The sequence below is a fragment of the Amblyomma maculatum genome, chromosome 8 (assembly GCF_055883805.1).
Source record: "Amblyomma maculatum isolate TAMU_Amacu chromosome 8, ASM5588380v1, whole genome shotgun sequence".
Taxonomy (NCBI): Eukaryota; Metazoa; Arthropoda; class Arachnida; order Ixodida; family Ixodidae; genus Amblyomma; species Amblyomma maculatum.
Genome location: NC_139351.1, coordinates 42,066,997 through 42,082,872, shown reverse-complemented (window position 1 = coordinate 42,082,872; position 15,876 = coordinate 42,066,997). Strand labels below are relative to the sequence as shown.

At 45.9% G+C, this 15,876-nt stretch overlaps 1 non-coding gene across 1 annotated transcript; it reads right to left on the bottom strand.

Annotated features, from left to right (window-relative positions):
- Window positions 1-14,320: 14,320 nt before the first annotated feature.
- TRNAL-CAA (transfer RNA leucine (anticodon CAA)) lies at window positions 14,321-14,393 on the bottom strand. Its single transcript has one exon. It is a non-coding gene; the product is annotated as a tRNA-Leu (tRNA).
- Window positions 14,394-15,876: the final 1,483 nt, after the last annotated feature.

Here is a 15,876-nt window from a genome sequence, read left to right as displayed (position 1 = left end):
GCCGTAAATATCGCTAGCCTATATCGTCAAACGCACTTCAAAATTCTTGTCTACCATGAGGATGGTAGCAGCCGGATTACGCAAGTGACACGTAATGCACATTTCGTTTCCTATAAACCAAATATAGAACGCCGGTGAACACTGATACATTCAAAGGAACGCTGGTAGTGTTCTACAAAGAGCGCGCTATCTACCGTGTGCTGCAGCAAAGCTCAGGCTTTCGCATTTCTCAAGTGCGAATTCCGCAGTGCTCTCGCAATTTTAGACGTTCTTTCATCCCAGTGCATGTTATCAAAGCGATTAGCAGATTTTAGCAGTTTTGTTTTTCAACAATGGCTCACCAAGAGTCCGCCGAAATTGTGTCGTGTGTCGACAGGTCTCCGACACAGTAACCGATTTCAGCCATCGCCTGGTACTCGCTACACCAAACTCCTCTATCAGAAACATCCTGTGTTGGTAGCAATTGCTCGTGAAATGTTCTGAACACAATGCTGTTGTTCACGGCCGACCAGCGTTCGTGTTGTTGCGCAGTTCGCTCTGTCTTTACTACAAGGAGCGAGCAAATAAATGCCCCTCTCGCCTCGAATGTTTACCTGATCGCGCTAATATCACAATATGGGTTAGGCGGTAGGTACACGTGTTTAGTAGATGACGTTCCTTTCTAACAAGTCTGCTTAAAAATAAATGCTGGAGGTTCCTTTTGCGCTAATGTCTATATTATCTTCTTATCAATGCTTCTCTTGGTATTCAAGATGTCTAGTTATGAGTAATACCTTGGCTGTCGTATCTGCTTCTACAAACTCATTGAATCATGCTTTTGCATACATTTCTTGCAGTCCGATCTGTATGCAGGCTGGCGGTGATCGCTCCTTTTCATCAACGTTTTGCCGTGTGGTTGAAAGGGCGAATGAATGAAACAGAATATGTACGCTCTGGATGTTGGCCACCTAAAGCACAAAATTAGGAAGATTCTGCAACGACTGCTGGTTCAAGACCACATCAAACCCGAATTGTTGAAGAACTGAAAACTAAGACTCCTTCTGTGGAGGATTGCAAGCGACGATAACCTGCCGATTAGAGGGGGTCCTCTTATTAAATAGAAAACACTGATGCTTAAGATAATTGGCAACTACTCTGAAGCAGTTACTTGGTGCGTCTTCTAATTCAAAGATAAAAACAAAGAAGAAACATTTGACTGCTCTGTGTTTACAAAGTGTACCTAAATCTGTAGTCACGTGTCCTTTCTACAGTGTCTTTTACTCATACGATGACCACGCGAAGAGATTGTCACTATATTCGAAAACCTGTGTCCTTAATGGCCACGTATTAATCAAAGTGAGGCAGGCACTGAGAGACCTGGAGGCGGTACATTCCAACGGCGGTAATTTCTCTACCTAACTAATTCAAAGCACGCGGACTTCGGGAAGAAAGCGGCCAGATAAGAACGTTTTGAGTCGAACTGGGACCGGAGAAAGGACGACACAGGACCAGAGCTAACCCCGTGTTTTCTCGCGTTCACCAACTCGCCCAGATTACTGTACTTCTATAATGAGGTTGTTGGAGCAAAATGGGTACTTGTGACGGTTCACCTAATGACCTTATGCTAGTATGACGTGAGTGTTAAGAGTAAATAATATTACGGCAGGTTCAGCAATGCTTTATGCTATTGTGTAGGCGCACAACAGTCTCACCCAGCCCGAGTGGCAGCAACCGTTGCCGACGAACGGCAAAATAATGCAGACGAATTACGCCCTCGCCTCGGTCTAAGGCTTGTTCGGTAGAGTTCTTTTACGGCTGCATAACAGTGTGCCAAGAAATAAATTCGTGATTGCCTTGATCAAGTCGATTTCAACCTGGACGATTCCTTCAATTGTTCTTCATTCTTGATGATGGTCTCAGAGTGTCGAAGCCTCTCAAATTTTAAGCGGAACAACAGTAATATAAGAGCGTAATCTGCAATGATATGGAGCATCCTTATGAATTATTTTTTAAATGATGTAAAAATTTATTGGATTGGTGGTTGTAAGGGCATGGTTTCATATAATGAAGAATGAAAGTCAAGATTGAGCCAATTTTATGTACATTGCTGCCAAGTGGACAGGAGCATGATCAAGAAAAAAAAAGAGAGGTTAGTTTTATTTTAGACGTTTTCCAAGAAAAATGCATAGATTATTTTTAAAAGTTTGTGTTGTTTGTGCAAGGTAAATCACAATGCTACAGTGAGTCACTGTGAGAAGTCAAGATATTGTTACTGAGTGGTATTCGCTGGCCGTGCTGACGAAAAAGAAGTGCGACAGACTCCGAGAAGAAGAAGACGCAGACGAGTGCTGTGCTGTGCAAGTGCTGTGCTGTGGTAGCTGTGATCATCCTCAGTGGTGTGGAAAAGTGCCTTACAGTGAATATTTCCCGTAACATCACTTGGTGGAGGTCAATCTTTCGATCCCCGTCACAAGCTGGATCTCCGCAGCGGCCGACGCATTATTACCACCACTATGACAACTGACGCCGCTACATCTACTGCCGCCGCACCTGCTGTCGTCATGGCCCATCCCCGTGACCCCGGAACCTTCTGTGGGACCGACGACGTCGATGTCGACGACTGGCTGGCTCTATACGAACGAGTCAGCAAGCACAACAGGTGGGATCCTACACTTATGCTTGCTAATATCATCTTTTACTTGACTGGGACAGCGCGGGTGTGGTTTGAGACCCATGAAGAGGACCTCACATCTTGGGAAATCTGTAAGCAGAAGCTACACGACCTCTTCGGAAAGCCCATTGGCCGTCACCTTGCCGCGAAAAAGGCGCTGGCTTCTCGCGCGCAAACGTCTACAGAGTCTTACATCACTTATATACAGGACGTCCTATCCCTGTGCCGCAAAGTCGACCACGCCATGCCTGAGGAGGATAAAGTTGGCCACATAGTAAAAGGCATTGCCGACGATGCTTTCAACCTCCTTTTATGCAGGGATTGTTCCACCGTGGACTCTGTACTACAAGTGTGCCGACGTTTCGAACAAGCGAAACAGAGACGCATATCGCATCGTTTCGACCGTCTACCGAACACGGCTGCCAGCTCTTCCTGTGTCGATCTTCCGCCTCCTCGACCTCCAACTAATGACACTACTCTGACCCGCATCGTCCGCCAAGAGCTGGAGGCAATGACTCCTGCAGCTTCACTCTCGCCTACCCACGGCAATACCTTGGCTACCATATCACTCATTCAGGCTGTTGTTCGCCAAGAGGTTGCCAATATGGGTCTTCCTTCTACCTGCCGCACCGACACCGTGGATTCAGGACCTGCCCCTCCAGTAATTGCAGCCGCCTCACCTACCGCCGGTTTCTCGCCCCGATATCGGTACCGCAATCCGAATGAGTGGCGTACCCATGACAATCGTCCCATCTGCTTTACTTGTTCCCGAGTTGGCCACATTTCCCGTCACTGCCGTAGCCGTTGGTACACGCCATCTCGTCAATTCACCTACGTCGACCGCCGCGGAGACTATGCCCCTCGCTATACCTCACCTCGCCCAGACCAGACCACTGTTGACCCCGGTGTCCCTGCTCGTGATGCCAACCGTTCACCATCCCCGCAGACCCGACGCTCGCGTTCTCCTCTTCCTCGCCGCCGTTTGTCCCCGTCTTATTCCAGCCACATACCGGAAAACTAGCCAATGCAGCTCCCGGAGGTGACGCTGCATTTGTGACCCGGACTGAAAAACCTCTGCTGACCCCTGCCCTACAAAATAATCGTATCGACGTCCTTGTGGATGGTGTTCCCGTTTCTGCTCTCATTGATACCGGCGCCCAACTGTCCGTTCTCAGTTCCTCATTTCGCCGTCGCCTCAAAAAAGTCCTTACTCCAGCCGTCTCGCCCACAGTTCGCGTCGCCAATGGAAGCCCTGCTGCCGTAGTTGGCATGTGCACAGCGCGAGTTACCATTGGTGGTCGTCATGCTCCAGTGTTGTTCACCGTCCTTCAAGAATGCCCCCACGACGTTATCCTTGGCATTGACTTTTTAACAGCCCACTCTGCCCTCATTGACTGCTCCACCGGCCTACTTCGCTTGGACCTTCCGCTCTGCTCTGAAGACCCCTCCTGCTCACCCCGCCTTCGATCAGCACAGTTCTGCCGCCTTCCTCCTGAAGCTGCCGTCTACATCCCTATGTCACCATTCCCACCCGTCCCAGACGGCGACTATCTCGCGTGTCCCATTACTGATGTTATCTTGCAGCGGCACGTCACCCTTCCTCATCTGATTGTGCATATCTCCCAGAACCGTACCACCCTCCCGGTCCTTAACTTCAGCTTATCAACTCAGGTTCTGCCCGAGGGAATTTCACTAGCAGACCTGTCGCCGATGACCGATTGTGCCATTTCAGCTCTGACTACCGATAATCCAAATGCCGTCCCTGCAACACCTCCCTCGTCCTCTACATCGCGAACTGATCCTGTTAAAAGCATGATTGCAGCTGATCTCCAGCCTCAATTCGCCGCAGAGTTAAAACAGCTTTTGCTTGCCTACAGTGACCTTTTTGACTTCGGTACCCGCCCATTGGGTCAAACCACAGTTGTCAGTCACCGCATTGACACCGGTGACGCCAGTCCTATTCACAGGCGGCCCTATCGTGTTTCGCTTGCCGAGCGACGTGTCATCCAAACAGAGGTCGACAAAATGTTGGCGAACGACATAATTGAGCCTTCCAGCAGCCCCTGGGCATCCCCTGTTGTATTGGTCAAAAAGAAAGATAACAGTTGGAGATTCTGCGTCGACTATCGTCATTTAAATAAGATAACCAGAAAAGATGTGTATCCTCTTCCGCGTATAGACGACGCGCTTGATACTTTGCACGGAGCCAGCTACTTTTCGTCCATCGACTTTCGTTCCGGCTACTGGCAGATCTCTGTCGACGAGAGAGACCGTGAAAAAACAGCGTTTATCACCCCTGACGGCCTTTATCAATTCAAAGTCATGCCTTTTGGCCTTTGCAATGCCCCAGCAACCTTCGAACGTATGATGGACTCTTTGCTCCGAGGCTTCAAGTGGACCACTTGTTTGTGTTATCTTGACGATGTAATAGTTTTCTCGTCTACATTTGAAAGCCATCTTCGTCGCCTTTCTACAATCCTAGCGCTTTTTCGCCGCGCGGGACTGCAACTAAACTCCAAAAAGTGCAGCTTTGGTCACCGACAAATCAAAGTCCTTGGTCACTTGGTTCATGCTGCCGGCGTTCAGCCTGACCCCGACAAGATTCGTGCCGTCAGAGAATTTCCCACTCCACGTTCATCCAGCGATGTTCGAAGCTTTATTGGCCTATGTTCTTATTTCCGACGATTCGTCCCGAATTTTGCAGCGCTAGCTCGTCCTCTCACCAATCTCCTAAAGAAAGACGTTCCATTCTCCTGGGGGCCTGAACAAGTTACAGCTTTCTCGGAACTTATTGCTGCTCTCACAACTCCACCCATCTTGGCCCATTTCAACCCATCTGCCAATACTGAACTCCGCACCGACGCAAGTGGCCACGGCATTGGAGCTATACTTGCCCAGCGACAACACGGCCACACAAGGGTGATTGCGTATGCCAGCCGCCTCTTATCTACGTCCGAACAAAATTACTCTATCACAGAGCGAGAGTGCCTGGCACTTGTTTGGGCTATTACAAAATTCCGCCCTTATTTGTTTGGCCGGCATTTTACTGTTATAACAGACCATCATGCCTTGTGTTGGCTTTCCTCCCTCAAAGATCCTACAGGCCGTTTGGGGCGCTGGGCGCTTCGATTACAAGAGTATACATTTTCCGTCGTGTACAAGTCCGGCCGGCTTCACCAAGATGCAGACTGCTTGTCCCGTCATCCCGTCGACTCCCCTAGCCCTACCGACTCTGACGATGACGCATGTGTCTTGTCTGTGTCGGCCTTTTCTAACATTGCCGACGAACAACACTTAGATCCTTTACTCCATTCCATTATCCTCCGTCTGACCTGCGACCGACCTGATCCATCTCTTGCCTTATATGTACTCCACGAGAACACCCTATACCGACGCAATATGCGACCAGACGGCGCAGACCTTTTGCTCGTCGTTCCTCAACATCTGCGTTCCACCATCCTTGACCAGTTTCATGATGCTCCAACAGCTGGCCACCTGGGTGTCTCTCGCACATACGACAGCCTGCGCCGACGCTTCTACTGGCCGGGGCTCTATCGCTCCGTCCAGCAATACATTGCCGCATGTGAATTGTGTCAGCGTCGAAAGAAACCCACAATTTTGCCTTCAGGCCATTTGCAGCCGATCCCCATACCCACTGACCCGTTTTCCCGCGTAGGTGTTGACCTTCTTGGGCCATTTCCAGTTTCCGCCTCAGGGAACAAATGGATCGCCGTCGCCACCGATTATGCTACGCGGTATGCTATTACCAGAGCCATCCCGACCAGCTGCGCCACAGACGTCGCTGACTTCCTCCTAGAAAACGTGATTCTACATCATGGTGCCCCTCGTGAGCTACTAACTGACCGTGGTCGCTGCTTTCTGTTGCGAGTAGTTGACGAAATTCTCCGTTCGTGCTCCGTCCGTCACAAATTCACCACAGCCTATCACCCCCAGACCAACGGCCTCACCGAACGCCTAAACCGTACCCTCACAGACATGCTGTCCATGTATGTGTCTGACGACCACCGGGATTGGGACGTTCATTTACCCTTCGTGACATTCGCCTACAATTCATCAGTCCATTCGACCGCTGGATACTCCCCATTTTATCTGTTATTTGGCCGACACCCGTTACTGCCCTTCGACACATCACTACCCGCGGCAGACGCCACCAGTACTTACGCCAGTGATGCCGTAGCCCGCGCTCATGATGCCCGCCAGATAGCTCATGCCAGGCTCTCTGCATCCCAAGACTCTCAAAAGTTCCGGTACGACAGTCGCCACCGTGATGTCCACTACAGTCCTGGGTCACTCGTCTTGCTGTGGCTCCCGTGCCGTCGCGTGGGCTTGTGTGAAAAACTTTTGCCCCGTTACACAGGCCCTTACCGAGTTTTGCGCCCCGTGACAGACGTCACATACGAAGTTGAATCTGTGCCTCCAAAATCCTCGTCCAGAGCGCCATCCTCTGAAATAGTGCATGTGTCCCGCTTAAAGCCTTATTATGCACGTTCTGTTTCACAAACGTAGAACGCACCGGGACTGTGCTTTTCCCGAGGGGGGGTAGTGTTACTGAGTGGTATTCGCTGGCCGTGCTGACGAAAAAGAAGTGCGACAGACTCCGAGAAGAAGAAGACGCAGACGAGTGCTGTGCTGTGCAAGTGCTGTGCTGTGGTAGCTGTGATCATCCTCAGTGGTGTGGAAAAGTGCCTTACAGTGAATATTTCCCGTAACAATATCTCTAAAATGCAGATACCATCACCTCAGGAGTCGGCATAATTCGTAATATCTGACGTGAAACAGCATGGACTTTGAGTGACGTGACACTTCTTGAGAAGTCCTATGGCCCAAAGAAGCGGTGAAAATCACGCTCTTCATGTAGGTGTCCCAATGATCTGTCGTTGTTAAGCATTGCAGCTTAGAAATTTGGGCATGTCGAATGTCGGCAGTGGTGTATACTAATGATATGGAGAATGGACACAATCGTTCGAAAATTGGGAAGCGACGCCAACTTGCGGAACCGGTAGGCTAATTGGTAAAACGGCAATCTGTTAGAATAATCATCTCAACAACAGCGCCTGAAACAGCACTAGCACATCATTGTTGAAATGGCGTGGCATTTCATGGGCAGAGCTATGCCGTCAGTGAATGGTGAGAATCACACGCCTGACAAAGCTGTCCTATAGTCGTCTGTCATTGTTCCCAGGTCACACCGACTGACGTGTTTAAAGTTATTAGTGCTGTGCACAGAGAACTAAGACAATTCACTGAGATGTCCCAAAACGTCAGAGCGGCACCAGCTTGAAGAACTGCTAGGTTAATTGCTGAAACGGGCAGCTAATAGCATTACCCGCTCAACAGCAGCCCTTTAGACAGCAAGAACATTGCCCCGGAACAAAAATGTCCTTATAGACTTTTACACTGGCCACGAAGTTTCACAAAAATGTCTAAACGCAGTTTCAGGAAACTATATATTGCTAGGGCTATAATTTATTACCCATACAAAACCGCCTTACCTAGCCATAAAACAGCATGCACGAGAAGCGATGTACAAGAATCCATACAGCTGCCTTGAGAAACCTAGAGGAATATATGTGGTTAGAAAGCTATAGACTGCAATCCATGTGAACAATTTTAGCAAGGCATACAAAACGAAAAGGGCATGTTCTTGAAGATAGTTATCGTTTGCTGCCTAATGAGATGTAAATGCTTCTAACGAGTGCGACTTCAAGACTATGTTCCTGAAGCTACAGGTCAATTGTCATGATGATATCGTTATCTCCTAATAGAGATAGGAATGTCTATAATTATAATACATGCAAGCAATACCAAGTGTTTTAACTGTTTATATAAATTGCAAAATCAAAAAACAGCTCCGCGACTAGAGAGAAAGGAAGAGAATAAAGGTCAAGCGCGGACTTACAAGTGAAGGTTTAATGAAAATGGAATCGGAAGTGATATTTATACATTTTTTCAAGGACCAGGACGCATGCGCTCTCCAAAATGAGCAGCAGTCTAATCATGCGAATCCATATACACAATTTCACTATCATGCAGAAGAAGCGATGGTGTGCTCGCGTAAGTATCCCATTTTCTATGTATGTCATATGCTTCAGATAACTGCCTGGTTAGTTGGTCCTTATGCCTGTGAATTATATCACTGTTGTTAAAGAGGTTTGTATAGTTTCTTATCAGAGCATTTTGGATCATTATTTAAAAGGTAGTCGCTGTAGTGTCAGGGCTAGGATCTGAAACGGGGCATTTTTCAATGTTCTATTATGTTGGCATAGACGGGTGTTAATGCGTTTACCTGTTTGGCCTATATATCTCTTTCCGCAAGAAAATTTAATGTCATACACCACGCCTTCGGCACATGGTGCGAACTTAACCTGATGATTTATTTTACGCGACCTCCTCTACTTTATTTTTTGTTGGTTCTTAAAATTCACTCTTCTGTCCCCTTAAGCACATGTCTTAGCAAGTTTTTGGGGGCAGCAATTACTACATCAACACCATATCTTGATCTTATGTTCTTTAACTTATGAGACAACCTGTGTACCTACGATATGACCACGTATTTCTCTTCCTCTACTTGTCCTCTTCCTCTGTTCACTTCTGTTTTTCTCAAGTAATGGCGCTGTTTTTTGATTTTGCAATGCATTAACTGGATCAGATTTTGGTTGCTCTGCTGTTTAAATACGTTCCTGTAGTGATAGATGAACAGTCATTCATCCATATTAAGGTAGGAGTTAAGTAATTACCTAGAGCTTACAGAAATCTCGGCGAAATTTAGTTTCTGCTGGGTATAGAAGCTATTCTCACTTACTTTAATTTCCAGCATTTATACAGTTCTCATCGTCCACTTTCAGTAAAGTAATGCCTCGGAGCATGCAGACCCACATTTACAGTTGGTTTTAGCAACAAAAAATGGATGCTTAGAAATCTACTGGGCATAACCATACCGTTCTGTAGCGGAGCTGGATGTCCCCAAAGATACACGTTCCGAAACCCGCTATTTGGTTTAAATCAGCTGTATAAATTGGTCATGTCTAGTACATAGACCAGATTAGGAATTAATTATCCGAATGATCCAATGTACTGACTTTAGAAATGTAAGACTGTACAAGTGCACAAGTCCGGCACAGTAACCTTTCATCCAGATATTTTGTAATATTTACCCCTACACAGTCATAATTTTATCATATCAATCCCAAAATTAAGACACAGGCGAAAAAAAAATGTGCAGTACAAAGTTTCGTTCTTGTAGTATTTGTAAAACATGTTGCTACAATTCCTCAGTCCTGACATCAGTCTTTAAAAATTGTTATTAAAGAACTCCGTTCTAGCTGAAAATATGGATAAATATCATCGGTACCCAAAGTGAAAGAAATCTGTAATGAGGATACAAATAAAAGACCTGTCATAAATTAACCTAAAAGAGTAATACCTAATTTTAAAATGAGTTTTATAACCCGTGATTATTACACAAAAATTCCAATTATACTACAAAAATGATGATTTTCAGGGACACATAAGTATACAAGGATTCTCAAGAGCCTTGAAAAAACACTGATACTTCAAGGGTTTTCAAGTTTTTCAAGGGCAGGACAGACCCTTGAACACGACCCTGCAGTGTTGTTTAAATGTATGAAATTATGTGTGTTCTGCTTTTGCACCAAAAAACACACGTTTTTCCCAATAAAATAAAATTCTTGGCACGAGCTGATATACAAATATATAACAAAATTAGAAGAACGAATTTACGGCCTTCAGAAGGAAATTTTGTGCCCAATAAACAGTTAGCTATATGGATTGCTTCTTGAGTACAAAAGCTCTAGACCACTATTTCTGACGACCGCAATATATACGCTAACATGTCTCTTGCTGCACTAGAGTGATCATGGCATTATTATACGCTGCCCTCGTTAACATCGTTGGTTTATGAACTGCCTCTACGCCGTTTGTTCTTACATGAGAAAAATAATCTCTTGTGGGCACGCAAGAGAGCCCAGAAACAGCCAAGTACAAGTGTCGTAAACTTTTTTTCGAATTGGTCCAGCAGTGAAACACGAGGGTTATTATAACAGAGTTTTCGTCCATGCTGTGACTGCTATACGCATGAGGGATGAGTTGTATCTCGGCCTATTCACAGCCTGCACGTAGCCTACAACCCCATACAACTGTATTGACTCGGTATTTGCCAATAACAGCTGTGTAAAAGACACCCAGGAAATGAAAATTTGCTGCACTTACCACAGGATTCTCTTCCAGAATACGGAAACTGCTGCAAATGCTGACGAAACATGGTCGTATAAATCAGCAACCATGAGTATACTCCTACTTCCATTGAGAAATATACCTGTAACCGAGGAGCATTTCCGCACCGTATTTGAACGCTGTAAACATTGTAATGTTTTCATTTGGGGATATAGGAATAATACCGTCGATTATAGCGATAAGAACTGACCGTTAAAATGAAATCGATAGCATGGAGTGAATTCAATCCCCCTTTTATGCTAAGAAATACAATATATATAATATATATATATATATATATATATATATATATATATATATATATAAAAAATGAAGGAAAGAAGCCAACAGTCGGTGAGGCCAAGGAAAGCATTGGGGATTGTATTTTATGTTTTTTTTTAAATTTTACTTAGATAATGACAGAAACTAGTAATGCAATCTGCCTAAGGGAAAGATAATTAAACACAAAGTAGAAGAACAGACAACGTGCCGATGGTGGGGACCGAACCCACGACCTCCGAATATCGCGTCCGTTGCTCTTCCAACTGAGCTACATTGGCCGCTGTCCCCCCTGCTACTTTCTTGGGTAATAATGTTGTCTGTATACGAACCTTGGATGAATGGATGGATGGAATATAGGAGCGCCCCCTTTGAAACGGGGCGTTAGCAGTAGCTATCATGCTCATTTTTCTCCCTATATCTTAATTATTGATTTAGAATGCTTAACTAAACCATCATTCTATTTATTAAATTTTTGTTCCTACATTACTAACATTATGTCACCGCTCTGCTTTTAAGCCACCAATCTTCCAGTCGTTTTTTGCTAGTTTCCACCGCCGGTTTATTCACCCGGCCACTGTTATCTCTAAACCCCAGAGCTTCAGGAACACTGATTGCGCCTGCATCAACTTCCGGATGGATACCATTGCATTCGAGTATAATATGGTCAATTGTTTCACTGGAGTTTCCAAATACAGCACATGCGTCATCTTCATTGTTAAATTTCTTTTTGTAGCTGCGTGCTCTAAGGCACCCTGATCTAGCTTCAAAACGTAGGGCACTGCCTCTTGAGTTATCAAAGAAATCTTCCTTCCTGATCTGCATTTTCCACTTTCGGTATAATTCCACACGCTGTTTCTTTTTCATCGAATTTATCCAATTTTTACCTTCTGTGTTTTTCACCTGTTGCTTAATGCTCTTTATTTCTCCGTCCTTGTGAATAGCATACTTACTAGTTAGTTTCCTAGTTCTTTTCCTCCATTGTGAGTCAACGCTTTTTAAGTACAGGTATTTAAATACTTTAGCACTGTCCAATTTCCTCAGGCGTTCCTCATATAATATTTTACTCTGAGCTTCCCGTACTTCGAAAGATGCCCAGCCCATATCTCCCTGTACCGCCTCATTTGTAGTTTTGCCGTGGTCACCTAGTGCTAATCGGCCAACGGATCTCTGATTTATTTCTAATGTAGACTGTACCTCTGATTTTAGGCACAAAACCGCATTTCCGAAAGTAAGTCCGGGCACCATAATTCCTTTCCAAATACCCCTCAAAACCTCATACCTGTTGTATCCCCGCAATGCCTTATGCTTCATTACCCCGTCTTTCCTTCGCCCTTTGGCCTTAAGTGATTGCTCATGCTTTCCAATGTATGCCAATCCTTCGTTTACCCATACCCCAGATATTTATATTCTGCTACTCTTGGTACTTCATGGTCTTGTATTTTAAGACCCTGATCAGTTGAGCCGTGGAAAATCATCAGACCAGACTTAACTGCGCTGAAACTGAAGCCTAGAGCGTCCCCTACATCTCCGCCATACTTAACTAGAGTTTGCAATTCTTCCAGACTGTTAGCTAGCATCACAATATCGTCTGCATACATCAAACCGGGGAGGCGCCGCTCTACCGCCTTTCCACCTAATCTATATGACAGGTTAAAACCTAGGTTACTGTCTTGTATCCTCCGTTCCAGGTTTATCATATAAAGCATGAACAGCACCGGTGATAGAGGACAGCCTTGTCTTAATCCTTTGCATACTTTGACATCCTCCGTACTTCTTTTCCCTTCCCACATAATTTCTACTTTGTTATCCCGGTATATTTCCTGTAGGAACTCTGTTATCTCATAACCGATACCTTCTTCTTTTAATATGTTCCACAGGAGTTCCTGCTTACGTTGTCGTACGCCCCGTTTATATCTAGGATGGCCAAATACAAAGGTCTATTTTCACTCTAGATATTTCGATGCATTGGGTAAGCACGAACAGGCTATCATCTAAGCGCCTACCATTTCTAAAGCCGTTCTGAAGTTCTCCGAGTATCTTGTTACTTTCTACCCATGCTTGCACCTTTAATTTCACCGCCTGCATGGCTAACCTGTACATAACAGATGCTATGGTAATCGGCCTGTAGGATTTTATGTGCATTCTGTCTCCTTTCCATTTATAAATCTAATTCTTTTTACTCTGCCGCCAGCTGTCCGGAATTTGCTTATTCGTTATAACTGTTTCCAGAGCTTTTAACAACGTTTCCTTACTTTTTGGACCGAGTTCATTAATCAGCTTGATCGGAATTCCATCTATTCCTGTAGATGTGTTTTAGCAATATTTTTTTCTGCCTTCTTCCAGTTTAGATTGGTCAGTTCTAAGCTCCTTTGTATTTTGCTACCTTCTGTTGCTTCCTGATTTGCGGAGATTACCCTATCGTCGCTCTTAAATGACTCGGCTATAACTGATGTAATGTAGTTCACTGCGTTGTCTCCCTTTAAACGATTTCCCTCGTTATCTTCAATCCGATCCTGCTTTCTTTGATTCTTCTTCCCTAGCCAGCCTATATGGTTCCAGAATTTTCTTGCTCTGCCTCTAGGGGCTTCGTGTATGTCAGCCATCCAGCGATCGGTGGACTGCCTTATTTTACTTTGGACGAGAGCCTGCACCTGAAGTTTATTTTGTCGATATGATTCGCATTTTTGGTCGATTTCCTCCTGAGATACCTGTGCTTTCTTTGCCATTCGGTGTTCCCTTGAAGCAGCCCGTCGTTGTTCAATAGCTTCCTTGAGAGTGTTCACCAGAGCCACCCTCAACCATAGCGGCGGGCGTGGACAGTCCTGTGTTACCGCCAGCGTCACGTAGAATGCGATCAAGAGCTAGGGTGAAAGCTGGGCTAGAACCCTCTTATGCTACCTATGGCTTCAAGACTGCCAGAACCGAGACCCCCGTAAGCTACAAGCAGATAAATGAAGGGAAATGAGGGTGCTCGTTATAATACATGAATGAAAGAAGCCAACAGTCGGTGAGGCCAAGGAAAGCATTGGGGATAGTATTTTATGTTTTTCTTTTTGCTTCGATAATGACAGAAATTAGTAATGTAATCTGCTTAGGGGAAATATAATTAAACACCAAGTAGAAGATGAAACAACGTGCCGATGGTGGGGACCGAACCCACGACCTCCGAATATTGCGTCCGGTGCCCTTCCAACTGAGCTACATCGGCCGCTGTCCCCCCTGCTGCTTTCTTGGGTATTACTGTTGTCTGTATACGAACCTTGAGAGCGTTCGCCAGCGCCACCCTCAACCATAGCGGCGCACGTGGAACGTCCTGTGTTACCGCCAGCGTCACGTAGAACGTGATCAAAAGCGAGGGCGAAAGCTGGGCTAGAACCTTCTTACGCTACCTATGGCTTCAAGACTGCCAGAACCGAGACCCCCGTAAGCTACAAACAGATAAATGAAGGGAAATGAGGGTGCTCGTTTTAATACATGAAGGAAAGAAGCCAAAGCTAGGGGAATTCAGTGTTTGCCTGAAAAATCGGAAATTCTCAGAGCGCAATACGACAGTAAAGTTTACCTCATCGTTATGCTTGCCGGGGATAGCATACTAGAGGTGAACATGCTGAGAGAGTTGGGAATGTGAATTCAGTTCGATCAGAGGTTGGACCACGTGAATCGGCGGCCTAGATAACGAGAATGATTAGGCGAGCGACCTATAGAAGAAAGGGGATGAAGGAGGAAGACACGCCCAAGTTAGTGCGGGCGCTTGCGGTAAGCATAGCCACGTAGAGTCTTCCCTATCGACACCTGAGCCAGACAGAGATAGAGCAAGTGCAAGCGATCGTCATGAAGGCACAAAAGACAGCGCTGGGGCTGCGAATAAGAACGGCAAACGCGAATTTATTGTTCTTTGGATTAACAAACACACACGAAGGGCACAGTCAAGCGCAGCTTGTCTCTAAGAAGATGAGACTGCAACGCACTACGGCGGGACGAGCTCTCTTCCAGAGACTGGGCTATCATGACCACATACTGCAGATTGAACGGACAATATATACCGGACGCGATCCGGTCTACGTTTGCAGTAGCGCTAATTCTCAAGAACATGCATCCTGTCGTTCATCAGGTTAGACACAGGGCCAGGGCCGAAGTCTTAGCCAATACCTATCAGAACAAGAACATCGTTTATGTGGGTGCGGTGATGTACCGAAAACAAAGAGATGCGGTAGTGACGGTGATAGAGTTCCAGCTTAAGGAGAAAATGAGCGCCTCGCTACTGAACTGTACTGTGTCTGACGCCAAGAAGCCGCTGTTCTCTAGTAGCCGCGGAGGGCTATAGGTCCGGGCGTTCGCTGGTAGATATGACCATTCGCAAGACGCTTGCCGAGGATTCCCAAAACAGCAGCCGCCATCTAAATGGCCGGTGGGATAAGCAACGAAAACAACTCGTACTTTGGGCAGCGGGGCACGACGGCATCGCCGGCAACATCCATGCAGATCTCATAGCTCTAGGTTATGCAAACCAAAAGTGGTCAGAGGCCGAAGAGACTGAGGCAGTGAATTGTACCTACGCAGATATTTTGGAGAACTTCCGGGCACCAGAAGGCGGTATCTTCCGCCCTAGAAGCTGTTAAACAGATAGCAGTCGGTGTCTTGGCAGCAGCTACAAACAAACGCCTTATCGATTTCCCGTTTTATACAGCAAG